The sequence below is a fragment of the Coturnix japonica genome, chromosome 1 (genome assembly GCF_001577835.2).
Source record: "Coturnix japonica isolate 7356 chromosome 1, Coturnix japonica 2.1, whole genome shotgun sequence".
In the NCBI taxonomy this organism is placed as follows: domain Eukaryota; kingdom Metazoa; phylum Chordata; class Aves; order Galliformes; family Phasianidae; genus Coturnix; species Coturnix japonica.
The window spans coordinates 99,450,478-99,478,352 of NC_029516.1; the positions used below are offsets into that span (position 1 = coordinate 99,450,478).

At 40.0% G+C, this 27,875-nt stretch overlaps 1 long non-coding RNA gene across 1 annotated transcript; it reads left to right on the forward strand.

Moving 5' to 3' along the window:
* Nucleotides 1-17,631: 17,631 nt before the first annotated feature.
* Nucleotides 17,632-27,415, forward strand: LOC107324066. The gene is made up of 5 exons (XR_001559398.2): nucleotides 17,632-17,671; nucleotides 21,574-21,693; nucleotides 23,240-23,317; nucleotides 26,127-26,222; nucleotides 26,666-27,415. It is a non-coding gene; the product is annotated as an uncharacterized LOC107324066 (long non-coding RNA).
* Nucleotides 27,416-27,875: the final 460 nt, after the last annotated feature.

Genomic DNA, 27,875 nt, shown 5'->3' on the forward strand with positions numbered 1-27,875 from the left:
GAAGGGAGCCGAGGGAGCCCCGTCCGGGTGGAGCTGGGACAGGGTTGTGCAATCTCGCCGGCCGAAAGAAAGCCAACACGGTTCGCTGGGGCTCGGCTGCCAAATGACGTTTCAAAACGAGTTTCAAGAGAGATTAGGTTTATTGTTGCTAGGGTTGGACTGGTGATCTTAGAGGTCTTTTCCAACCTTGACGATTCTATGGTTATTGTCTAATTAGTAAATGACCCTAAGCAATACTTGAAGTGGCACGTGATCATGCTTAGAAGGTAGAAGGTCTAAGTTGGCTTTAAAAGCACTTTGATAAAGGTGTTGTAGCTGTGGTCAGATGTTTGAAAGCCGTGGTTCACATTCACTCCATTTGGCATACGTCTCTGTCTCAGTGCCTGTGTTTGGTGCATTTGTTGTCAGCCTCCCACCAACTGGACCATCTCTACACCCTCCTGTCACCCTCGTGACACATGGCACAATGCTCCATGCTGCAAATGCATGCTTCAGTGGTGGTCACTAAAAATGATCTCTGCATTAATGTTTGTTTGGTTTTGGTTTTCGAGTCTCCCTGGGAACACCAAATATTTTGTCCATGAGGAGCAAGAAGCACCAGTATTAGGCAAGACTGTAGGCCTCGTGGTTGGTAACTGTCCACAGCAGGGGATTGGACCTAGATGATCTTTAAGTTTCATTCAAGCCCAAACCATTTCTTGATTCTGTGATTCTAAATGCTATTTCCATTGCTAGCCCTGGGCACGGAGGAAGAATCCTCAGCTTCAGGTGTTTGAGCCAGCACTCCTTCAGCCTAACTGCACACCACTGATGTGCTGCACATCATTGACCTGGTTCTGGTAGAGCTGACTTAAATTTCTGTTGTACTTAAAGATAGTTAAGGATTGCAGTTGATACAGAACATGTTGTTAGCAGTCAATTTATATCTTGCATTGAGATGTCATAGAATCACAGAACAGTTTGAATTGGAAGAGATCCATTCTGACCCAGCCCCTGTTGAAGGCAGGACAGCCCCCACCAGCTCAGGCTGCCCCAGGGCCCCATCCAGCCTGGCCTTGAGTGTCTTCAGGGATGGGGCATCCATCACCACTGATGGGTAACCATCACAACTCATCAATCTTGTTCTTCCTCACTACCCATGTGGCAAAAAAACCCCACAGGAGTCAGAAAAGGGTTGCAAAAGAGAGCAGAGCTTGCAAGAGAAGGCAAGAGTTTTCCTGAAAAGGTGTTTTGGGGATTCCTTGCTCTGATCACAAGCAAAAAACTGATTTGCTAGCACGGGGTAACACATCAAAGATAATGTTGTAGAAATGGAATGAGTTCACATGCCTTGGAGTGAAAAATGCTTTTTGGACAGTTTTTCTTTTTTGCTATGTTTTAATGCATTAACAGTAAGAACTGCAAGAGAGTAGCCACAGCTGAAGACCAAACTGAAAGTTAAATGCAGAGGCCTTTAGGTAAAGAACAGGAAAAAGCATGCTTGTTCCAGACCATCCAGCTGAAGTTTTCCTTCTCCAGAAGGTAGAGTTTGGTTTCCAGGACAACTTTTTCAGAATGCCATTTCTTACCTCTCATAGAACGCGTTAGGAATGAAGAAATCCATTAGTGCTCAGCCTGGATAACAGGGACTGGCAGAATCTTGCCTGATATGCACAAAGTGACTCATCTCTTGTTAGAACTGAAATATTACGGGTATATAGGTTCTACCAAAACTAACTTCAAGCCTCAGCCTTCCTAAAAGATAGTAAGATTAGATTCATTTGTACAAATAAAATCTCTATTTCCAGTTGTTACCATTTTCTGGGAAGAGAGCTAACAAAATACCAATCATTAATAATAATGCTTAAAAGTCATCTTATTAATAGCTAAATAGTTGAGATATTTTCAAACACAAATATGTTTATGTAAAAAGTCAAGATTTAAATACACTCTATGAAAGTAGGTATAAAGTGCAATGGAGACATTTGCTCTTCAAATTAATAAAATATATGTATTAACCTCACCGATTATCAGTAAGGATTTTAAAAAGAAGGTTACAAGAATAAATACTGTTGGTCATTCTGTGGATCTAAGTGTAACTTATGTATGCTGTTATGTCATAATTATGTTGCCAGTGAGCACTGAATCGGGATACTCAGCGTTGAGTACACAGTGTACAGGGGGTACATCTGTTCACGAGGGTGAATAGTGATAGGACAAAGGGGAGTGGTTTTAAAGTAAAACCCCTAAGACTAAGGGGAGATTTAGGTTAGATATTAGGAGGTTTTTCACTCAAAGGGTGGTGACGTACTGGAACAGGTTGCCCAAGGTGTTTGTGGATGCCCCATCCCTGGAGGCATTCAAGGCCAGGCTGGATGTGGCTCTGGGCAGCCTGGTCTGGTGGTTGGTGACCCTGCACATAGCAGGGGGGTTGAAACTTTGAGGTCCTTTTCAACCCAGGCCATTCTATGATTCTGGTATAAAAGCACATTAAGCATAAATTTGGAAACTGATAGTGTTTTGAACAAGCAACTAAAATGGATCGTATAGAAAACTGTAAAGAAGATGATACAGGAATCAGTATTTTTCATAATACAGTAGGAAGCAAAAAATGTTTGTCTTGCTGTAAACATTTACAATGAACTGAAGGATCAACAGACATATCCTGAAATTATCCAGAGATTTGTCCAGGACAAAACTATTCCTATCACATAACTAAAGAATCTTGCAGATTTTTCAATACGGTATGAAAATATTTTCTCCTTGAAGAAAAACAGTTTTATCTGGAAATTTTCTCTGACCAAAACAATGACCATCACAAAACTAATACAAAAATGGAATGTTGTCTTCAGAATTGGGAAATACAACATTTAGAGAAAGGTTTATAACTCCTCATAGCACAGTACAGTAGGAAACCACGTAATGCAACAGGATGTGCTTTGAATGCCAAGTAGTGAGGAACAGGAACTGAAATCTCTCCGTTTTATGTTGTTTATTTATTATTTTACTGAAAATGTTACCACTACTTGGAGGTTTGATAACAACTATAGTTCCATTTTATTTTAAAAATTTGGTCTGCTTAAATAGCTCAAAATTTCCCTTGGATATCACCTGCAATAGAGTGTAGAAAACACACAGTATGGCATACAGCTTTCGCTAGTGTGTTCATAGGGCAGTTGAGTGGTTTGGCTGAATTCCCCTAAAAGCCCAATCTTGTAGGAGATGTGGTCAGAATATTAAGACAAAATCTATAATTGGTGCCTTAGAGCGAATAGTGTTGCAATTAGAGGCACATTGTTAGTTGTCTTTCAATAAGTACAGGTGGCGGATCAACCTGTGGGTACTGCCTAGTTCTGTATGTGTTATCATGTCAAGAAATACAGTCATAGTTGTGCAGCCCCTTATGCCATTCACACCAGTGCAACTCTTGCCCTAGAAAACTAAATAGAAGCAATACTACAATAGCTCATTAAATGATGATCAGTTTCTCCAACATCACTCTTTGCATTACTGTTTACAGACAGGCAATCTTTTGTAAAATTTTAATTTCAGCACTCCTGAGCACTTTATTTATTTTATTTTATTTTATTTTATTTTATTTTATTTTATTTTATTTTATTTTATTTTATTTTATTTTATTTATTTTATTTTTCCCCTTGCACTTGTGCCTAATATTTTGATACGGTCTCTTTGTTCTCTTCCCATCGCTGGCATTGGTATGTTGTAACATATGCAAGCTTTGATGAAGTAATGTGCACTGTCGTTACTATTGCAGCTGAGATAAGACAAGTGATGTCTTACTTCTCAGTTTTGCTTTGCAGCTTATTGTTTGTAGCTTTATTTTTTCCCGCTGAAGTCAAGAGTTCAGATGTACAAGTAGAGCGTCATCTGATGTATTGCTTAATAGTGGAAGTTTAGAAGGAAAAAATTGAGAAAGTATTAAAAAGAGGTCAAGACAATAACATGATCTTGTCTGGACAAATTTCAGAGTTAACTATTCCAGACTTTTATTTCTGAAGAAGAGATTTTGAAGACCTTACTCTTTTCTATTAAAAGGAGTCACGATCTGCCACAGCATAATGATATTTAAGATGTTTTCTTCTCTGTAATAACACAGAAATAATCTATCTGGTCTAAAGCAGGATGTGAACCAGCATGGTGTCAGCTACTGAGCGTGCACTGTCCATGCTCATGCTACTTCCCTGAAGTCCCCAAGAAAGCAGTGAGAAAGCAATGAGATCTGCCCCATGATGACACACTGTCAGGCAATTCTCATTAAGCAGCTGGAGCAACACAAGTTCCTATGCCAACCTACCCCAGGGTAACTTCCCCATTTGTCCAGACCATGAGGGGAGCAGAGGAGAGCAGTTGCTCTGGGACCTGGGGCTGAATGCTGTACTGCAGCAGTCAAAGGATCAAGGGCATGGACTTCTGCAGGGCTGTTCCTCCAAAAGCTTACAGGGCCCTAATAAGCTCTCAAGGAGCTGTGGCCTCTGGATATGAGCAGTTATGAGCCTGGGAACTCTATGTAAACTTGGTCATGAAGTAATCTTGGTCATGTACTAAATCTTTTTTCAGAGTACAATGGGACACCACTGTTTTGAGCAATGCAGGAACATGGAATACATGCTTGCCCATGTTAAGAGTCAAAGAGACCATGAGAACTGCTGTTTTCACTCTTGTGAATCACCAAAAAGCCCTGGTTTCTTCAGTGAAGGCTTGGCTGGAGCATTGTCCATAGAAAGGCATCCAGGTTTAACCTACAACCCCCATGAGAAGCAGATCCTCTTGATATGAGAATGGTTGGTTTGTTCCAAGACAAATCATTCACATTATTCAGAAATTCTTCCTTACTCTCCCTAAATTTGCTTCCGGGATTTGATTTTAGTATTTTTATTTTTTGAGTGCACGTGTGCTGGTTTGTAGCATTGTTAATGTGAGCACAGAAAATATTGCCTCTGAAAGACAAAAATGTGTTTAATTATTTAAAGTGTTGGGCAGTCATTCAGCCATTGAGTTCTGAGGATGCAAAACGTGAGCACATTTGTGTGCATACATCCAGGGCCATAAAGGCCACATTGAATTACAGGCAGGCCATCAACTGGATAATTTTTAGAGATAACTGCATTAAATACTTGAGGAAAAGGCTGTTCAGACAATGGAGACATACTATTTCATAAAGAAAGAAAATCATAAAGCCAACCTTTATTGAAGTACTTAAGTTTGTAGTCTAAATATTTGAGATATTTTAGTCTTAGTTTTCTGTAGCACTTGTTAAGAGTTATGTCTCCCTAATGTATATGAATTAACCTATTATAATTAATATAAACATAAATAACACGTATTTATGTTCACATGTGTTTGGCCCACAGGAAGACTGCAAGGAAGGGGCTGCTGGTGTGTTTATAACTGTGTCCCTCTTCTGTCCTCCATCTGAAAACCTTAGGAAACAAGAGCCCCAGAGCAATGCTTGGACCGTCTCTGACCATTTAAGGGACTGACACATTTCCTGTCATCAGTTGCCATTTCCCTTGTGTCACTTACTTTCTAAAATGAAGTAGAACTAAGACACTTCAGCTGTTGTATGTCTTCCTGAAGCCTTGCATCAGTTTCAGATCAGTTGCTAGAATTTAGCATTGGCTATGGAAGAGAAGACAACTGATGATCACAGACCTCCTGATAGAAGCTTGCAAGACAATTTTTCTGTAGACTAAAAGAATGATTGTGGCTATTTTCCTTACCTTAGTAGCTTTTGCCTCTTCTTTGGATATAATACATCATCTTTGGTATAAAGAAACATTGTTCTTACAGCTCATCAGCTGATAGATTTATTTACTGTTGCTCTTAATAGGTGCTCAGTTGCATGTTGATTATATTTTAGAGAGCCAAAGGAATCCCATTTCTCCTGCACATCATTCACATATCTGTACAGCGTATGCAAGCCACATTGGTCTCCACTTTCACATTATCAGGCCTACGTCAAGGGAAATACGCAATGCACACCTATTTGAGACCAGCATGGGTCCAAAAGAAAAGTAAGCCAGTCTTATGTTATTGTGATCCAGCTTTCCTATAATCATTCCTTTATGAGAACCCTCCACATTGTTGTTGGATGTTCAAAAACAAAGCATTGGTAACAAAAACTATTGGAACTCACTGATAGCACAACATGCATCGCTGAGGCAACACAAAATTTGGGAGAAATTTGTCTATTACTTTGTTCTCTGCATGATGCATAGAGATTTTCAGTCAGACTTTAATTTGCTGGAATAAAAAGTGTGAGAGGATATGCAGTAAGAGTGTTTATTTACCCTACCCATATTAATTTTACCATGTAGCCACCTGTTCTCCCACTCAGGGCCATACAAGATTTTCCTGGAATTACAGTTGGAAGGGTCTCAGTCAAGCATGTGTGTGCAGTAACTTCCTCTCCTGTGCTCACATGCATGTGAATTCGTCGCTACGACTTGCATGTACAGCCCATGCTTGTCCACCCACACAACCACAAAGCAGAAGAGGCTGTGAAAAACAGACAAAGATGGTGTCGTATCTTCTCTGTGACATAATGGAAAATATCACACAGAATATTGTGTATTTCTGAAAAAATAAGAGCCACTAGTTGAAAGTATCCAAGGTAGTACCGAACTGTATAGGGCATTCGCTTACTGACACTCACAGATAGCATCTGTTCCTGACTGGAATGTTACTAGGTTTGCCAACAATGGAAATCATTGAGCAATAATTGAGTTACTCCTGTCTCTGAAAGTTCTACTACTTGGATCACAAAATAAAGTATACATCTGTTGTGTGTTACAAACCTTTACAAGTGTGCTACCTCCTTGCAGTTGTTCAAGGCATTATTATCTTCATCTCTGAATTAGAATCCATGCTAGTAACTTATTATTTTTCAGCCAACTACAAACCTCAGCAATTTATATGGACTGTGAATATCCCCATGCAGAGGTCCTGTGGCTGTTGAGTGTATTTGTTCTTGTAATATCCCCTAACAGCATGATTTAATTTTCAGTATGAACCTTATCCATGTTTCCATCTGTAATTTGTTGTGGAGCCAGCCCTGGAGGAACATATCCGTAGAGCATTCTTATTGTTCCTATTGCAAAAAAAGTATTTGGAAAGTCATTAAAGGGAAAACGAATCCTGCAAGGGAGGATATCTGCCTCAAAGCCTTATTATTTTTATTTTTTATTTTTGTCTAGTAGTCATATTTCATAGAAAGCATTAACTTTCTTTTGACCCATGGTAGATTGAGAAAATATATAAGAAGTTTTTCCTGAGGATGCTATAGGAATTGATTGTGTTGCTCTGTGTTCAGCATGATGAAGCCTGGATATCTGAGTATGATGGTGTCCAGATGTTGAATATGTAATGAGCTATATGGTTGGCGGAACATTTGTCCACTGAGGAGGTGTGCCATGCTAAGAGTGAGGTCTGGTGAAGGTGGTCACACACTCTACTCATCCCTCTGTAAATTACTTCATCAATAAAATGAGGGTCTTTGAGCCTGGGCTGAGGCTGTAAGATAAATTAGTCTGGGGGTCTCATATCTAGAAGTTGCCTGCCAGCTCACTGCATAGATGACAATGGTATTTGCTTTTACAGTGGTCTGCATGGCTTTTCCTCTGGGGCTGAATGTTAGACAGTAAACTGATAGTGTAGCTGTGGTCTGCCTCTCATCTGTTGCCAGACTGGAAGTGAATTGACTCTACTAGAAGAAAACAGTAACCTACCCGTGGGATTCCACTGGTTAGTTTGCTCTAGTTTCTGTTTTCATGTCATCACTCAAGAGAGTCTGTTTTCTGATAATTGCCCTGTTTCTATTTGTATGTGAATAACCTTTCCAATACACTGTTAGAAATAAAATGTTCTCAAGTATGTCCACAAAATGTTTTTTTCCCAGTTAATTCAGCAAAGACAGATCAATGCTTGACAACTGTTGAATGAAAAATCTTGCTTCATTTTCAGATCCACAGTGCTATATGGTGTTTTTGAAATGATAAACATTCCTCTTTTCTTAGTTAGAAGTAATCATTACTTAATTGTTTGAAAACATCCAGAAGAAAAAGCATCTTGGTATGCTAATGTTTATATAAAAAACACAATGTGTACTGCTGCAGGTTTCTATCCTGCAAGTGACTAGGTCATACAACTGAGTAAATGCAGGGTTCAGTATGTAAGCAGCCAAATCCTGCCTTGTACCAAAAAAAAAAAAAAAAAAAAAAAAAAAAAAAAAAAGACAGTAATATGGTTGTGGGAGAAATTCTCTTTCTTTTTTTCTTTTTTTTTATTTTACAACACCTTGAGAAGAACATGAATAGACAAAATTGCAGTCTAGTTCTGTGACAAGGACATCAATGAGATGGTCCTGTTTACTTCAGTGAGCTCTGGACCATTCTTTATTGTTGAGATGCCTCTGAAATCTGGCAAGTTTGGGATATTCAGGATCCCTCATCTGAAAGGCAGTCCTTACTAGCCAGCAGTGGCTACAGCTCTTACCTGCTCTGTATAACTGCACTTGCAAATGTTTACTGAGCAGTTCCCTTAGTGCTGAGTGAAGGCTATGAGTGTGTATTTTAGGCAGGTCAGTAGACACTGTTAGCTAATGCAGCTATTGTGTTAAGCATTTTTACCACGTTCCTGAAAGTTGCGAGGATGTTTGTACAGTGATTGTGGTAGATAATGAAAATACTGAATCTTTGTTATGACTGCACTCAAGCATCTGCTCGTGATTTAGCTAAACAAAAAATGTGACCTTATTGTCCATTGTCAGCTTTGAAGAAGGAAAACAAGCATATTTTGTTTGTTGAGGGAAGAGTTCAAAAAGTTTCAACAGGATTCTTGTTGTATGCATGTGGGACAATGACAATGAAGTCATTTACTTTTTACATTTACAATTTATTTAATTAACAGATATTCTCTTAAAAAAGATGTTCTCGGAAGATAATAGTTCCCAAAAATAATTTTAAAACTCTGGGAAAGCAGGAAATATGAAGAAATCCTGTCTAGTTGCTGTGTGACTCCTAAAAGGATTATGTGCAATTGGAAATTATGTACGTTTAAAATGGTGGCCTTGTATGTGTCAGGGGGATTTGGACTTCATGATCCCTGAGTTCCCTTCTAATCCAAACCATTCTATGATTCTATGAAAATAGCTGACATCTTATTATTGAATGTAAATAGCAGAGAGATCTTTGGCACTTTCACCCTGAGAACAATGCCGTGGTGTTTCCAGTGAGGTGACAAAAATGTTAAAAGCCCCAAAGCAAGGAAGTCAGTGGATACGATTTACCAGATGATCAGTTTTAATGAACACACACATGACAGTGTATGCATTGTTTTTCAGTAGTAAAACTAAGAGGATGATAGGAATAACTGAGTGTTTGATTAGAGAAACTGGGGACAGGGTGAGACATACTCCATATTGGTGGCTCTAGACTCATATGGTTGCCTTACAGAAGAGGTTTCAAACTAAGCTACCAAAGTCACAGGAAGTTGTTTTATCCATCTCTGAACATTTTCTAGGAGATTCTGAATTTCCAGCTCAACTTCAACCTCAAATATAGGACAACTATAGCAACACAATAATCAAGTTTTTGTAGCTGGAGAACTCTTAAAAGAAAAGCATACATAACTCCCCTTGCTGGTCTCCTCTGATTTGTTGCTTCCCACAGTTATTACATCATGGATGCTGTCTTTCTCTCAATTTGGGAAGTGGAGATGGGTCAGCATTCTTGGTACTTGAGCATTCCTGGAACATTTATAGTTTTGAAGAAAAAATTACAACTCAAAAATGTATGAAGCTGATGAAGAAGACAGTGTTCCTGATGTGAATGAATTGACTATGACCTTTAAAAAAAATAAGTTTTTTAAACATTGTCCTGAGCTCTGTCTTTTTGGTGAATTCTACAGAGTAACTGCTCTTTCAGGGCTCATTTCCCTTCTCTTCTAACCCTCTTCCTCCCACAATTCTTTATAAAGAGACAAAGATTTTGTAATCAGGTTCTCTAAGCACATTCCTTGCATGATGAGAAACAGAGAAACATTTGAAAATCTTTGCCATTGCTTCATAAAAAGGAACGACTCACATAAACTGGACTCTTTTCACCCTAGATACAGGGAGAGAAAGAGAATGTGGCAATGGTTCTTTAGGAATACATGCTTAAATATTTAACTCCTAAAAAACTGTATTATAATAATTGGAAAATCTTGTTTTCCCCTTGGGAGCCTCAGACTCAAGAGGTAAGAGAGAGGCTGGGGATGGAAGGCTTCCCTAGAATTGAGAAGGAGATTATCAGAATTGCTCTCTATAATCTTTGAAAGGTCCTGGCAAATGGGAGGGGTGCCCAAAGGCTGGAGGATAGCCAGTGTCACTCCAGTCTTCAGAAAGGCTTCATAATGTATCTCAAAGATGCTGGGGGTGATGTTAAAGCTTGGTACAAGGTAACAGATTTCAGGAAGCAGACACTATCAGATCACTTTCAATCCCAAGGCCAGTGCTAGATTAGAGGAGAATCTGAGATGAATTTTGTGTTGTTCTCAGTATTTGCAAGTGACACAGTCCTCTGTGACTCTCTGAGGCAGTAGAGCATATGGCACATCATTTATTGACATATGGTAGTGTCCATAGGCTTACAAAAATGAACTAATAAAAATGCAAGTGCGAAAGAAAGTGTAAGATAAATTTTGCACAGGATTAGTCAGTTGTACATAAGTCCTTCTAAGGAAACCCTGCAAAATAACATGTATTGAGAGGGGTTGTATGCTGTGATTCTGATGCAATTCCCACATTTACCAACCTCAAACCAGATTGTCAGCAGACAAGACTGCCTGCAGTACTTAAGACACCACAGATGATGTATTTATATACATATGTCCCTTTCATATATATATTAAGAGTTGATATGTTGGTGTCATAGAAATAGTCCTTCCAGTTCTTAATGTCATGGCCATGAAAGGCACAGACCATTAGAAGGATTATTTTGGCATGAAAAACTTCTTATTAGGAAATATTTCATGTTTTTAACTGAATAGTTCTGTGTTAACAAACATTTTTTATTTTGAGTGAAGGTATTTAGGCTGGCTGTGATGCATTAGGTTTGGATGTGTATCATAGCTCATTAGGAGTAGCATACATTCTACCATGTTCTGTTTCCTCTGTAAAACCAGTGACAATGAATTTGCCCATGGATTCATACCACATTTGCTTGCTAACTCTAAGGTTTGTTAGAAATGTGAACACCCTGGAGGCACTCAAGGCCAGGTTGGATGGGGCCCTGGGCAGCCTGAGCTGGTGTGGGGCAGCCCTGCCTGTGGCAGGGGTTGGCACTGGGTGGGCTTTTAAGTCCCTTCCAATCTAGACCATATTATGATTCTATGAAATGCTCACCTTTTGCAGTATTTTCAGAAAGGGAGAGGACACTATTTTTGCCTTCATGTGGATGAGGCAGATAAATCCCAAGATGATTCTGCTGTGAGCTGATAAATGGCTTTGCATAATTGTCTGAGTGCTTCAAGTAGTCCTTTGAGGATAATGATACATACTTGGTTGGAGTTATTTAGCATTAGCTGTTGATTTAGAGTTCCCAGGAGGCCAGGTTTGAAGTGATACTGGCTGTGGATTGCATACTGCTGTCAGCTCCTCTGCTTGGGGACATGGCTGCGTGTCTGTAGGCAGCCTGTTCTCTGTTAGCTAATCCATTCACACAGCACATGCTCTCCTGTGCAACCTTGTGCTCCTGAGGATCTGAGCTGCCTGTAAAACAGTTGCAAGTACTTTGCATGATCAGAGCTGAGTTGTTAGGTAACAATTTCAGGAGTCACGATTTTACGTGTGGGAGATAAGGATGTAGCCACCACTTAAGAGAGATTTGTGGTTACTGTATTTCATAAGCAAGTTTCATTTTCTAAACCCAATTTCACATGTTGGCCTGCACCCTGGGTGCTGTGTGATTTCCACCTTCCTGAGGACTGAACCCTGTTGCATGTGGTAGAAAGGCAGCAGATCCCAAACCAACCTTCATACTAGCCTAGCACAAAAGGAACAATTGCACATGGTATTAATTTGAAGGAATGACTGGGCTTCATGGCAGTGCCTCCTCACCAAAGCCCATGGCAGAACATTTGTGTGGGTGTGAAGAGAGATGTCAAAGAAGTGTGGTTTATGTTGGCTCGATCCTCCTGTTGCTCAAGGGGAAGAGCACAGAGAAAGTAAATTCTCCCTGGCCCTTACTGTGATGTGAACAAGTTTGTCAAGATGCTTGTCCATTGCAGAGGTCTGTTGGCAATGAGGCTCCAAGCGAGACATCAGAAGGATAATGGATGTTAAAGAAAATATCCCGTGCTACCCACACTTATATTCACCGCAGCTTTTTACTAATACTTTCAGAGCTTGGCTTCCCCCTTACGGTAATTCTATTTGATAGAGCAAATTCTCAACCACACAACAACATTTGTCAGCATAGTTACCACCATTAGATGTCATCAGATGGATGATCTGATTGGGATGCTTTTCATTTTATAGTGGTACACATGTGCATGGCTGCCTGCACTGTGGTTTGTCTCTCATGTCACTGTCACCACTGTTGAAATGCACCACCCACCACCTCACTGTGATCTGTGCTGGTTTAACCTGACAAGTGTCAGGTGTCTTAGAACCATGCAGTCATGCACTGACTTTCCCCCTTTGCAGTGGGATGGGGGGGAAAATCCAGGGAAAAAAAATGGAGAGCTCATGGGTTGAGTTAAAATTATGTACTAAGAGAGGGAAAAAAAAGGATAATAATTAGTAAGAAATTATATATATATATATATGAATGTATATATATGAATGTATATAACAAGTGCTGTACAAGCAATTGCTCACCACCCCCTGAGCAGCGGGAAAGTGAGAGATGAACTCTCACTCCCTTCAAAACTCCCTATGCATGACATTGCACTGTATGGAATATCCTTTGGGCCAGTTAAGTCAGTTGTCCTAATTCTGTTCCCTCTCAGTTCCTTGGGCCCTTCACTGTGAGTGGCCTTGGCTCTGTAGAGCACTGATTAGTAACAGCTATAAACATCAGTGTGTCAACAGCATTGTTTTGCTCCTTGAACCAGTGTCAGTCAATGCCAGTGAATGCAAGTTTTTCTCCATGGAAGAATTACCTATACCCACCTCTGATGTTGTGGCCAATATGATAAAATGGGAGGCAGTGTTTTTGGTTCAGCACTTGTAATTAAAAAAAAAAAAGTAATAATGAAATTAGGGTTTAGTCATCAAAAAAAATGTTGAAACATTTTAATTCTGTCACCAGGGACAAACTTCATTGTTCTGGAAATGTGAATAGGAGCATTGTGTAGGCTTCATAGAGAAGTTACAGAATGAAATAGCTTTTTCATTCTTTACTTGGAAAAAAGATTCTCCAAGAGTGATTGCCAAAGGATGTTTGAAAGTTCAGGGCTAATTGATTTTGATTCACATCTTGGAAGAAATAATGCAGATTTTCTTTAGAAAATTCATGTATATTATTATATACATGGACAAAGAAAGACAGCAGAGGCATAGATCTGGCACAGTAATAGCATCACCTTTTAAGTAATAGTAACCTTTTAAGTTTTTCTATCAAAAAACAACTCAGCTTTCTTATAGACTTCTGAGCACAGCCGCACTGCAGTTGTGCTTGCAATTTCATATTTCTCTTTAGCACCCTATAAGTTTTCAAGCACAGACAGATAAAACATACCCAGTTATTCATAGCTTTTGCTGTCACAGAAGAGCCAAGATGCACAAAGGCGTTCAAACTGATGCATTGGCTTAGTGTTGTAGAGGTTGATTTCCATGAATGGTTAAGGTTAATGTTTTTCTTCCTCCTAATAAAATCAAACCCAGTACAAGTATATTTCTTCCCTCAGAGATTTTTATATTTTAAACAGGAGATGCTTTTGGTTAAGTGTGACACTTTAAGTGAATATAAGTTGAGGAAGACTCAAAAAGAAACTGTTATTTGTTTATGCAAAACTTGGTGGATAGTGGGTCTGAGGGCGTGAGTCAGTCTGCCCTTTCACTAATGGCAGCACTGCTACATCCATTCATACATTTGCTTACATAGTTTATTTTATTTCCAAAGACAACTGCTAGGGAAAGACACAGATCTCACTGACTCAAGTCAGCCTTGAGATAGGACCTAAGACCTATTGAGAAAGAAACGCCATTTCTTTTCAGGATCAAGAAGTAGGAACTGTCCCTAAAAAAAAGAGTCCAGTCATTTCACTAAGATGGTAGAGGCTGCACCCTCAGATAGGGCATCTGAGGAGATTAAATACTCTCAAAATCCAGCAGTTTAGCTGCTGGGGAGAAAGAAATGCAATCATCAGTTTTCATGGAGTGTTCATGGGATATTCGGTTGTTCTTCTTGTTTATCCCTACAACCCTTTCCTGGGTTGAATCTTCCTTCTTGAGGTGGGAAAGTCAGTGCTAAAGAAGGGTTTTTAATTTGGAATGTTGATGTGCTTGGTGAAAGGCAATGTTGTAAGCTGGTTCCAGACCCATGAGTAGCAGGGAATCAAAATTTTGCCACTGATTTGACCATGTCAAAGCTTTGCCTGATACATAGCTGGTTATGGGATTCAACAAATGCTGCACCTGGGGAGGTGCATCAGTAGAGATCAGGGGATGATCATCTGGAGAACAGCTCTGCAGAGAAGGACCTAAGTGTCCTGGTGGATGACAGGTTGGCCATGAGCCAGCAGTGTGCCCTTGTTGCCAAGAAGGCCAATGGTATCCTAGGGTGCATTAAAAAAAGCATGACCAGCAGGTTGAGAGAGGCGATCCCCCTTAACTCTGCCCTGGTGAGGCCACATCTAGAGTACAGTATCCAGTTCTGGGCTCCTCAGTTCAAGAAAGAGGGAACTGCTGGACAGAGTTTGGTTGAAGGCTACAAAGATGTTGAAAGTCCTGGAGCATCTCTTGTATAAGGAATGAATGAGAGACCTGGGACTTCAGTTTGGAGAAGACTGAGAGGGAATCTTCGCAATGCTTATAAATCTCTAAAGGGCATGAGCCAACTGGATGAGGCCAGGCTCTCTTTGCTGGTGCCCAGTGGAAGAGCAAGGGGCTATGGGCACAAACCTGAACATAGAATGTTTCATATGAATGTGAGGAAAAGCTTCTTTACTGTTAGAGTAAGGGAGCACTGGAACAGGCTCCCCAGTGAGGTTGTGGAGTTTTTTTCTCTAGAGATATTCACCTGGACACTTTCCTGTGTGACCTACTGTAGGGAACCTGATTTAGTAGAAGGGTTGGACCTGATGAACTCCAGAGGCCCCTTCCAATCTGTATAATTCTGTGATTCTGTTTTCTGGGGCCTGGAAGTCTTCTTTCTTCTCTTAACTGTCTTTAAATAATTTCATAATTTTAATGCCTGACTGAAAATCAGTGTTTCTGGTGGAAGATTAAATGAGACAGTGCCTGTAGAGTCAGTGATACAAATGGTCACCAGACATTTATTTGTAGTTATTTGCTGAGAAACAGAATTGGGGTTTCAAGCTCATGGCTTATTCACTGGCTCATTCCTAACTGTTGTCCCACAGATAATGGGTGGTGACATTTGGTGAAAACCAGACTCTTAATGTGTAGGTGCACAAACCTGAATTAGAAGTTTAATAAAAAAGAAAGTGGAAAACTTACATATATTTGATAGGTCATTTCAGCATTCTTGCATTCACAGTATTTATGTCCCCTCTGGATTTGTGTAACTTGCTTTTCTAAGCCACACATCTGGTTGTGCTTTTCCAAGATCAGTCAAGAGAGATATTTCTCTCTTGTACATAGCAAGAGGGTTACCTTGTGGCTTTTTTTTCCAAGGCTTTTTTGCATTAAATAATTTGTACCTTTTAAATTTTCTCAGCAGCCTACCAAGTGCTAGCACAAAGAAGTTTGGCTGCTTTCCCAAGCTATGTCAGCCACTCTTGGCACTTAGAGAACAAATACAAAGTCTCTATTAAATAAGGGACGCATGTGAATGTGGAAATATCCAGAGAAGGTGCAAATTTCAATTGTTCCTTACCTCTGTATCTAGTCCAAATTTTAAAATCCTTTATGCATTGTCCTTGCTGTGCTTCCTCCCGCTGTAGATATCCAGTCTTTATGTGTGTAGACCAAAAAGCTGAGAAGCTTGTTGTTTTCCAGTTAGTAGCTCGTATTTGTGCATGCTAATCATGCTTGTTAGAAATGCAAATCCAAGGCAGGCATGTGATAGAATGCATGTTTCTAAAATTGTGGTCTTTGCTGGAACACTGAAAATGCTCAGCATTACACAGGAACATCTGGAGAAGTGTGCTGGCTATTGGTAGGCAGTGTGAATTCTTTACTGCTTAATTCAAAACTTTCTAAATAGCGAGTTATGAAAATAACTGCTTTTACATGAGTCAGCTTTAGTGCTACTCCCAATAGGTTTGTCTTCTACTGTCACTTATCACCCACTTGCCATCCAAACCTTCATGACTTTTTAAGAGCAGGTTACTGCATCTTTTATTTGGAAACAGAAGTGTCACACCACACATTTAATGAATGCTTTTAGCCTAATTTCCCCTTGACTTTAGATCAACATGAGTTCTGGGGACTGGCCATAACACATGCCCCTATAGAATTACAGACAGCAGTAGCAGACCACTTTCAACTTCATTCTTCTCTAAAATATCTGTCCTGAAGATCCAGCTAACATCCATGTTGCCAATAGTTTTTCACAGTGTTGCATTTCTTCATTAGGTAGTGACAACAGCATCCAATTATTTTCAGCTCGCTAAGAAGAAATTTCCAGATTGCATAAGCTATGAGGAACTGGCAACATGCGTGAAGTTTAAAACTGATGAATCACATGTGAAAGTATCAGTGAATCTGACTGTTATGACAGATGATTTATCTTATCATACTTTCTCTTCCCTTTACTAATCCTGTTTCCAGTTCCTTCTTCAATTGATGGAACCGGAATAAAGAATAACACTAGTGGGAGCCCTTGGCTTAAATAACACAGCCCTGTTTCATCCCAGCAGAGCGGTACCATCAACAGCATTTAACTTCTCATTGCTTAGCTCAGTTTTCAACCCTGATCCAGTCTACTGAAAGCTTTTCTGGGGCAAATGGGAAACTCCTTATTTCCTCCACCATTTAACCTTACTCAGACTGCGTTGATTTGTTTGCAGGGTGGCAAACTTCATCCACAATTCAATTTCAAGGAATTGTGACACGAGTGCCCCAAATCTAATCAGAGCCCTGTAATGTAACTCAGACATTCTTCCCTGCTTACACCACACATTGGGTCCTGATCTTCCCATCCATTTCCACAGAATCACCAAATGGTTGAGCTGAGAAGGGACCTCTGGAGGTCACCAGGCCCAACACCTACTCAAGTAGGAATGCCTACAGCAGGGTGTCAAGTACCCTGTTGTAAGGGAAACTGTTGATCACAGCCTGAACCTCTGATTAACCACCTGAGGTGAGCAATGAGTCAGCTTCGGGGGCACAGGTGAAGGTAATTCAGTTGTGCTCCCGGAAGGGGCAGAGCTTGGCTCCATCTCTCCCAGATCCCATTTAAGGGCTGACCACCGCTAAGGTAGCATCTCTTTCTGGAGATTGTTCCTTTGTGGAGTTCTGGAGGTGAGCAAGCATCCATCTCAACTGAAAGCCTCAGCACTGGTGAGTCTTAGATACCCTCTGGCTATTTACTCTGTAATTACAACTATATGCTTGTATTATTCCAACTATACACCTGACCAGTTGGGTTTTGAAGATCTTCAAGAAGGAGACTCCACAGTCTCCCTGGGCAACCTGTGCTCTGTCACCTGTGCAGCTTGGACATGCTTCCTGATGTTCACTGCCACCTGTGTTCCAGTTTACGTTCACTGCTTCTTGTCCACTTTCTTAGTGTGAATTCCTCTGGGCTAGAGCAGTGTTTCTTCCCCAGCAGTCACTGTAGCTGCAGTTATTTCCTTCCTGTTTCTTCCAAGGAGTCCCAGGCTCCATTTATTTTGTCACTTTGTGTCATGGAGCTAATGCTCCCTCTGCTCCAGCTTCTCCTTGTAAATACGATGCAAAGGTGTGGATGTGCTGCTAATCGGTAATAGATTTCAGGTATTTGTTTTATATCCTTTTGTTTCAATAAGCTTATCAATCTGTCTTCGCATGCAGCTTACTACAGACTTCTGCTTCAGAAACATGATAGAATTCATTTAGTGAAGGAACAATTTAGTTGTTTGTCACTGTCATGATCTCTTCTTCAAACACTGAGTATTTTTCTCATATATCAACTTAACTGATTAACCCTAACATAACCCCACATAATGAAGACTCTGAGCTGAAATGCGCTCTGTGGCTGCAAAATGCTACTCTTGTTTATTGAGTAAGTTTTCTAATATGCTGCCTGCTCTTCCCCTTCAGAGCTTTTCCTTTTGATGTAATATGATGAGGAGTTAGATCCATAATATTCTGACTGATATCCTGGAAAAAGAATTAGCTTTTGTGCTGGCTGGTCTGTTGTACTAGTAGAGTATCATACTAATAAAGTATCACAGAGCTCTGAAAGTAAAATAAGAATAGAGTTAGAATGTTATGGTGGCATGAAGGGGCACTCTGTGCTATATATGAAGACACTGAAGATTACTTAAATGAAAAATGTACATATTGTGATATTAAAGCTGATCTTCAATCCAAACAAACACTCAGAGCCAAAAAATGGAGGCAGAAAGTAAATCGCAGAATCGTAGGGTCTGGAAGGGACCTCTGGAGATCACCTAGTCTAATCCTCTTGCTAAAGCAGGCTCCCTACAGGTAGGCATCCAGGTGGGTCTTGAGCATCCATTTACTGCACCAGTTTCAATTAAGATACTGTCTAACATATGCAGTGTTACAACCTGACCTGCTATGTCTAGTCACTGTGCCAACAGAAACAACCCAGACAATTAACTACAGCAGAGATGGTGGAACTACTAATCCATTAATAGTGTTAAAAGGCTTAATCTGTATTTTCTTGATTGAGTTAAGGAGGTGCAAGGTCTGGGACTGCCAAAGATACATAGCAAGATGAACCTTCAGACTGCGTGCAAATCTTTTTGAGGTCAGCAGGAAATTAGTACTTCAGTAGAAGGAAACAACCTCATTATCATATTGGACCTGTCACTTGAGAACAGATAGACTTTATGGGCAAGGGTAGAAACACCTAAATGAAAACTTACCTGGCTTAGATTTCATGTATCTTTATTGATCAGGCAGATCATCACAGAAAAGTTTAATGATGAAGGAGAGTTTGTTGGAACTAATGAATGATAAACTAACAAATTAATTTCTTTATTGGTACAGCAAATGATTTTATGTTCTGCTGGAATGAGTGAGCAGTGCATTTGTTCTGTGCTTGTCTAGTATTAATTGAAAATCAATAAAGAGAAAAGTTACAAGTCCTTAATGTGAGCAGTACAATCTGAAATTGAGCTAGTAGATTCTTCTGTCAAGACCAGAGATTATTTCTATACAAAAAGTAAAGAAGAAAAGGTAATAATTCTGAATAGAAATGCATCTAGCACTGGGGACCTGTGCTTTGTTTTGACATAGCATGGAGTCAAGGAAAACAGAAAAATTCAGGCTCATCTTTGAACTTCACCAAATATTTGGCGGTTAAAGTGGGCACTCCTTTTCCAGGTAATAGCATTATCCAGACAGCATGTGACTTACTATGTTGATTGATGGACTATGTGTATTTGCATATAGCAGGGAGGTCCAACTGCAACAGGAGAATCTCCTGCAGAGATGTGCTTACTTACCAATTCACAATGAGCAGGTCTCATTTCACTGCTATCTCACCCACTCAGCCACAACTTTATGCCCTATTCTCCCCCATGTGTGTTATGCACAGCTGCTGTGGCAGCTTGCCTACTCCATGACCCAATGTAGGATGCAGGTAGTGGTCCTGTAGCCCCAGCCATGAGGCCTGATAGAGTTGGCTTTGGTCACTGGGGCTCTGCAACCCTTCCTTCCTCTTTACTGCTGGCACATCTGCACCTTGCAAGGTGGGGCTTCTAATTGCAGACTGAATCTGAGCTGGATCAGGGAACTCAGGTCTTCTAGCTCCCCTCTAGATATATCTAGTATTAAATATTGTAATTAAAGATGTTACGGCTCCTAAGCCAATGAGAGACACACACACTGCCATACTATATTATGTTATAGGGAGATTTGTCTTCTGATATATCAAACTTGCTATTAAATAAACTGGAAATAAATCAATGTAGAAATGCATACCAAAAAGTATAGCTTCATTTTAGCTGTAGGCTATTTTTTTTTCTGAATTGGATCAGTAGATCTTACCCAGTCTGATCAGAGTGTATCAGTTGTCTTTGTCTTTTTCCTGTTGTGCCACCTGATGCATGAAATGCAGTGCACAGATGATTCCCTTGGCTATGAGTGGGGATATAGACTGTAGTGCCTGCTTTGGATCCTGTAGGTGGTAGGTCAGAGAATCATAGAATCACAAGGTTGGAAAGGACCTATAAGATCATCTAGTCTAACAGTCCTCCCATTACTGTAGCTACAAGTGGTGGGTGCTGACCCTGGTTCCTTCCTACCTAGTGGCCAGAAAGCCAGAGAAAGTCTTTTCTTGAGACCAAAAATAATAAAATAAATAGCCAACAAATACACTAGAGATTTTTACAGTATTAAACAGTCATTGTATTCTTCCTTAAACTAAATTATTCCCTCTCTACAAGGTAAGAGTAGAAGGAGAAAGCTCATAAGGAAACTTAGAAAGCTTTGTAAGTAGGCATTTGTGGAGACAGAATTTGAAATAAATGGTTATTGTCATTAGGTACAAGTGCTTTCATGCTGTGAAAGGAATGTCTAGAATGGCTCATATTTCAATCCTGAGTCATTATTCTTAGCAATCTTGAACATGTACAGCTCTTGTCATACCCATTAGACTAACATACCATTAATTCTACTACTTATTATACATTAAGCTAAAAAGCATAACTTTTTTTTACTGCTACTTTTTCTTCTGCTTCTGATTCCACTCTGATTTTCTGGCATTGCAATAACCTCACGCTCCATCCTTTTGCAGCTATGCAACTGCACCTGTATGCTTGGAAGCATGCTGTGAGTTGGAGTCCTACCTCAGAAACTGTCAAATGGAGGACATAAATAATAAAATAATCAAACTTATGCCTTATTGCTTTGTCTGAGGAAGAAAACACTGGTACTATTTTGCAGTGCCAAGCAAAAGGCGCAGAAGCTCTGCTAGCACCATGTTTCCAGGGTTTTCACAATTTCTGCCCACATTGAGCTTGTCAGTGTTTTCATAGATATCTGTCTTGAACTGTTCTCACCCTCAAGGCAAATCTGTGAAACTTCAAGGAATGAAGTATTGATGAAATATCTGAGTACTGAGGAGATCGGAGTCTGATGACCGACATGTGCTATTGAAACAGCAATAAAGAAAGCGTGACTTGAAAGCAGGTTAACTGGGAAGGAAATTGCCCTTTTGCTATTCTACATTCTGCTCTGAAGGAGGAAATATTTCGTATTCATATAATTCTCATCGAATTTCTTTTCAGGAAAGCTGGGCTGTGTTTTAAACATGCCTGTCTTCATAGCACCATCTGCTGGTACTTCACGAGTACTATAGCCCGCAGCTTTGTCATGTCTGTACCTGCGTATTTCACAAGAGTGTCAAGGTAGGTTGGTATTTATTGTACCTTGGTTGTGTTATGGAACTATAATATCATCTCATTAGCTAAACTTCAATTTCGCATCCATTCATCCCAACAGATTATTTTCTGAAAGCAATTCAAGGAAATGGGAATGTTTGCATTACAGGAACAGATGTGATGCTCAGCCCCTTATGTTCTTTGTATGTTCACCCATACCTCTGAGGCTGGGATTGTCTCTGTGATCTGCAGTGAAAGAAACTGTGCTCTATCCTACCAAGTCTGAGCAAAATGTGCCCACTGGTTTAGTCTCGAATTTGTCAGATTCAATAAATTTTTGATGTATGTGTCTCCTCCTTGATCAAATATGCTTTCTTTCTTCCTATAAAATGAATGGATGGTCACATTTGAAGGAAAACAGTGATGCTTTACATGTTTTTAAACCTATCTGTAGGATCCAATTTTAGATCTGAATTCATGTTGACTGTGCCAAGAGGATGTTATGATTTTTATTAGTATTCTAGGTTTGAGCCAGTGGGTGAGTTGGGAAGGCCCAGTGGCTCTTCCTGTGCTATGGTTTAAAAGCTGATCTTTATTCAGTTCTTCCTTTCTGCCCATTCAGCATTCCTGGAGATTTAACACTGCATTAAGTAAATGAAATACAATCACAGTGTAGGCTTATGTAAAGTAAGGGAAATATGTTTCTGGAATAATCATTACTGTATGCAGACTGTTAATTCTCAGCAAAAGAAGGTAATGGGAAAAAAAAACTGATGTCTGAACTGTCAAGGTCTCCTAGCTGTTGGTAGAGGTACCATGTGTAGAGCAAAGGCAGAGAGTGACCATGAGGGAGGGGCAGAGATGAAGCACTGAGAACTGACCACAGCCTCCATTTCCCCATTCTCCTCTGCTGCTCAAGGGAGGAGGTGTTTTTAGTTTGCTTTCAATTTCTTACTGCTCTGGTCTGTTATTAATGTAATTTATTGCCTATTACTGTAACTTATATTGAGTCTTTCCTGTAATGGTAATAGGTGAGTTATCTTTTTCTCAAACCATAAGCTTTTTCCCATCTTATTTTCTCCTTCTGTTCTTTTGAAGAGAGGTAGTGAGGAAGCCCCCTGTGGGCTGGTAATCCTGAGTGGTCCCATTTCCTATGCTGCTTTCCTAACCAATGTACAACTACACGGTAATGGGCTAAATCAGAAGAATGGATTTAGGACATTTAAACAGATGTTTGAACTAAAGTTGATCTGAGCTTCCACAAAAATCCTATGGGACTGACCTGTTCTCACAGCCCAGGTATCTGTTTCCCCTGAGGAGACTCAGTTCAGACTCCAAAGTAAGATGCAAGATCTTGCCCCTCAAGAGTTTTATTAACTTCAGGCATCTAAAGCAAGAAAAAAGTGCAATAAATTATTGGATTAAAAAGAAGAGCATTAAATTATTGGATTAAAATGGAGAGTCCTTTGGGAGGACAGTTATGGAAGGTCAGCATATGAATTCATATAATTTTTTTACTGCTTTGCTATAAGTTTGGTAGCTGCATATTAACTGTATGTATTTATACTTACAGCATTGCTGTGAAGTTATGGTATTCTTTTAAGGATGTCATCTTCCTGTTTCAAGGGCAGAGGTGCTGGTTGGCCATCAGGTAGGGTTTCTAAGATTTACAAGAGATTTGAACTGGCAGCATCTACAGCCCATCTGCACACTAAATCCTGTGTTGTAACCTCCTTTCCTTAGTGCAGAAAGCTTGATGTGTCGTTTCATCTGTGTGAAGAACAGCATGTGTTTGCCAAATTTCTTGAATTCTTCAATACAGTAACATTTTGCAAAAGAGCGTAGTTCTAATTTAGGCAACAGAATAAGAGACTTTAAGAAAATCTGTTCCCAAATGTCAGTCCCAACAGAGGATTTGGAGGGTTTGAGGTTATACAAAGGAGCATAACTCGGCTTTCATTCACTGTCAAATTTTGTGTGTGTAGGAGGTAAACTCAAACAACAGCTGCCAACTACTTATTGGCAATTGCCTTGGGACAGAGCTGTTAGCATTCTACTTCATTTATGTTTAGCTCTGAGGCATCCACTTTTCTATTATTTTTGCGTTTGCTTGCAGAATTGTTTGAAATCCAATGAAATCTAAGGTTCAGTGAAGAACATGGTCTGAAGGTGTGAGTTCTAATTTAAAATGACTTCGTAATCAACAAAACAAAACTAATTCTCAAATCAGTTAAGAATGTGCAGCTTAGAGGCAAATCTATACCTAAAGGACACAGTGTACCTGCTGTTGAATGTACAGGATATGAGAACAACAACCTAGAGAATCATATTAATAATTTTAGGCTGACTTTTAAAACAAGAGTTTCTTGGTCTATCCACAAGGTATTTATTTATTTCTATGAATTCCAGTTGGTGAATTCCTTTCCACAACTCCTTTTAGTAAAATATATGTTGCAGTCACCTACTGTAAAGTCACTGTTATCCCTGTTTTTGTTATGAATTTTGTGTGTTGTCTCTAAGTGGTGACAATGACCTGTCTTATTTCTTCTTACTAATGTGTTTGATTAAGTAGTATTTGAGCAACAATATGTCTTGGAAGGTTGGTATCAGTTTGCTTAGACAAGGCAAGAAGTCTGGCAACTTTTCCTTACCTACCTTTCCTTCCTGAAAAGGCATCAGCTTGTAGCCAAACCAGGGTAAGACATAGTCATGAGGTCAACCACTATAGCTTCATTTCTCTGTGTTCATCATAGAGTGTAATTCACTCCACATACTTTGTATTTTGGTTTAAGATATCCACAAAATTTTGTCTCCTATTTAAGTCTAAAGACAAATTTTCAAGCATCCCGATCTTCAAGGATGCATGAAATCTTCAGGGTGGTATAATGGCTCACTGAGTGCCAAGTGGCCAGCTTGAAATGGGAGAGGGTTTTTCCCCAAGAGCTATTCTCATGTCCCTGCCCTCAGTGACATGGGTTTGTCATCAGGCTAGGAGAAATGGAGGGGGAGAGTCTCCCTATGGGCATTTCTTAGCCATTATCCCTCTGGTACAGAGCAGTGCAGAGGGGGAGAGGCTTGAGACAAGAAGCCCTCTTAGAAATCAGGCAGATGCCACATGTCCTTCTTCATTCCAGTGCTTTCATAACTGTGCCCAAATAGTTGGTTAACCAAAGTGAGGGCTCAGGTTCTGCCAGAAAGAAACCTTTGGACTGGGGAAAGAAGGCCAATAGCCATCTTCTTCCTGATGTCCCCTTTCTGCCTGGTATCTTACCTTCTAGCAGCTCCCGTCTATACCCCCAGATATCTTCCTATGGCAGAAGTCATCATTTTTAATTCTGTATTGAGCCTCTTCAGTTGTAGTTACGAAGGAGTGTTGTCATAAGGTACAATTCTGGTTTTGAAACCAAATCTTAATGCTCCAAATATATATGCACACACACCCCAGTTTAGATGTGTGAACAGCATTGTGCTTGTTAAATATGAGTATTTCCAGGACTGTTGCCCAGTTCTGCATTCTAAGATTATTCATTTGCTGTCTTTCCATCATATACATACATTGCAGGAACAGAAAGTTTTCCTTTTCCTATCTGCCAACCATGGAAACAGTGAATGTTGAACTGTACTCTTCCTACTTGTGAATCATCATCCTCAACCTTGACTCAGCGATCACAGGGGAACATTTAGGCCAGGGTTAGCATATGTTCTTCTGATCAAGAAGGTCCTGTAGTATGGTATTATACTACTTTTTTTTGTTTTTTAATGATGCCTATATAGAATCCTACTCATTATCTTTCTATGTTAGTTTAATGAAGCTAAGGGATTGAAACAGTGGAAAATTATTTTTAGTCCTTTGAGACAGATAGATCTGTCATTAAGTGTGTTATGAATGCAGAAGAAATAAAACTTTGATATCTATAGTTAAATGAAAATCAAAATAATATATTGCTTCAAGGTGGCAGCTTTTAGTTATTCTGAGATGTGGTGTCCTGGCTGGAAGAAAACACGAGTATGCTGGATGTGAGAAGAGCACTCTAAGAGATTTTATTCTTTATTAGCAATATGGCTTTTGGTTATACTGTAAATATTTATAACTATGAGAAAGAAAGTATATTTTGCATCAGAGGCAATTATGCCAGCTAACAGCATGTTCAGGCTAAGATAATTGACTGCACAGTCTTTTAGTACTTTGCCCCTTTCAGACCTGTTGCTTGGATACCACATTCTCTGAACTATTATGTACCTTGCTGAAAATTAAATAATAAAGGATTTTAGCAGCTCTTTCCTTTGTCTTTTCCATACTCTATTCATTTAAAAATAATTTTGAAAGTGTTGTCAAAGAATTAGGGCTGTCTGGCAGCAAAATACTGACAGGAACATTTGGAAAATTCAACCTGTGCAAAGTCTGAATTCAGATCTTAGTTTTCTAGATATAACATTTTTATTTCTTTCTTTGTTTTCAGGCAAGCTTTTCCTTCCTCTTCTAAGGTAATTTCACTTCAAGATGCAATAGTTTTTTGAGCTGTAGACATCCCAGAGTAGCTGGATAACTCATCCAGGTAAGTCTTGTTCATCCTACAGATAATAGTTTGCTCCTTGCTCACATTCACTCTCTCTAAATATTTCATCTGAAAGCATGCGATTGTGTTTGTTATTTGAGAATGCTGTATAATGAAATCCTTTTTGGCTTCCATCTAAATGCCAGGTATTCTGTTGAATTAGATCATGACACAAAACTCTGATTTCATGTCATGATTTCTTTAAGCTATGAGCTGCTATTTTATCTCTATATAGAAACCCCTCAGAAATGCCTGGGGTGCGTTAATGCATGATTGAGGTTTGCATGCAGGATTCATTATACATTTCAGCACTGAAGCAACTTTTTGAAAGTCTGTGTTTATCTACCTTGATATCAATGAGAGATGGAGCTGGGAATGTGTGCATTGGTTGGCCCAATGGGTGATGTCTTTAGGATCAACTACTGCTGGGATTATTTTTCCAGGTAAACCCAGGGAATGGTTTATATGACATTGCTGCCCGAGGGCTGAAGGTATTCCTGTGGAAGTGTAACCTCTGATCAGGGAAGTCATCCCTTTACAGAATGAACGTTAATTCTGCAGTATGGTGACTCCAGCTCAGGCACAGCGATTCAATTTAGATTAAGCAAAGATATATTTATCAGAAAGGATGAGGATGACAATAAGAATGACTTTTATTCTTACAGTTACATGGTAGAAGGCACAGAATTTCCCCTACCTGCTCCCTGTGCTTGGGGAGAGTTACTCTGCCCCAGAGCACAGATTCTGGTGCTTCTTCCCATGAGGTGCAACAGGTTTTGCTGAAGCATGTGTTAAGAGGGCAGAGAAAGGGAGAGAATGTCAGCCTCCTTCAAGTAGACATGCTCTTACAAGAGCACAGCAGAAGCTTTGCTTTCAGGGCCAGTGGCTGTGAAAGGCAGAGACAGCAGGCCTAGAATGGTTACACCTCTGTGCAGTGTAGAAGAGGTGACCCCTGCCCTCCTCACATGCTGGTGTTGCAAATTTCATTTGTCCCCTTCTATGTTAAACTGCAACTAGGGCCTGTGACACTTAGAGAGACAGCTTCAGTTTGGTGACAATGTGGACAACGGATTTCACAGCATGATACTCGCTCAAGCACACTCTGCAAACCACAGGCTGTGTCTTGGGAAGCAGCATGTACCACAGTCAGTGGGATGCCAGGACATTGGTGTATCTCATTGCTTCAGTGGGTGATGGGGTAGAGCTGCAATAACAGTTGTGGCTCAGTTGTCTCAGCTTGCAGCTCGTCTCTGTTTCCTATTGCCATGAAAATGAGAGAAAGCAGAGGGGAGGTTCATATCTGGATAAAGAGTTGGACTGCAGACATCTTCTAATCTGGATTTGGGGATTTGCCCGTGATCTCTAATGCAAAGGGAATGTTTTGTCATCTATGCTCACAGTCAAGGCAGTGAGCAGCAATGTCAAATGACTCACCACAGTGCTGAGATTGTGACTCACTGCCATGTCCTTTCTGGAAAGACACTAATCCTTCTTTCCTGCTGCTTGGGCAGTTTTGGGAACCACAATGCTAAGCACTGGAAGGCACATTTATTAAATGACACATGCCAGGACTGGGTTTTGTTTGTAACAGCAAGGAAGTACATTGTGGTCTCTCTGCTGTTGACTAGATGCTGACACATCTGGCACCCAGGC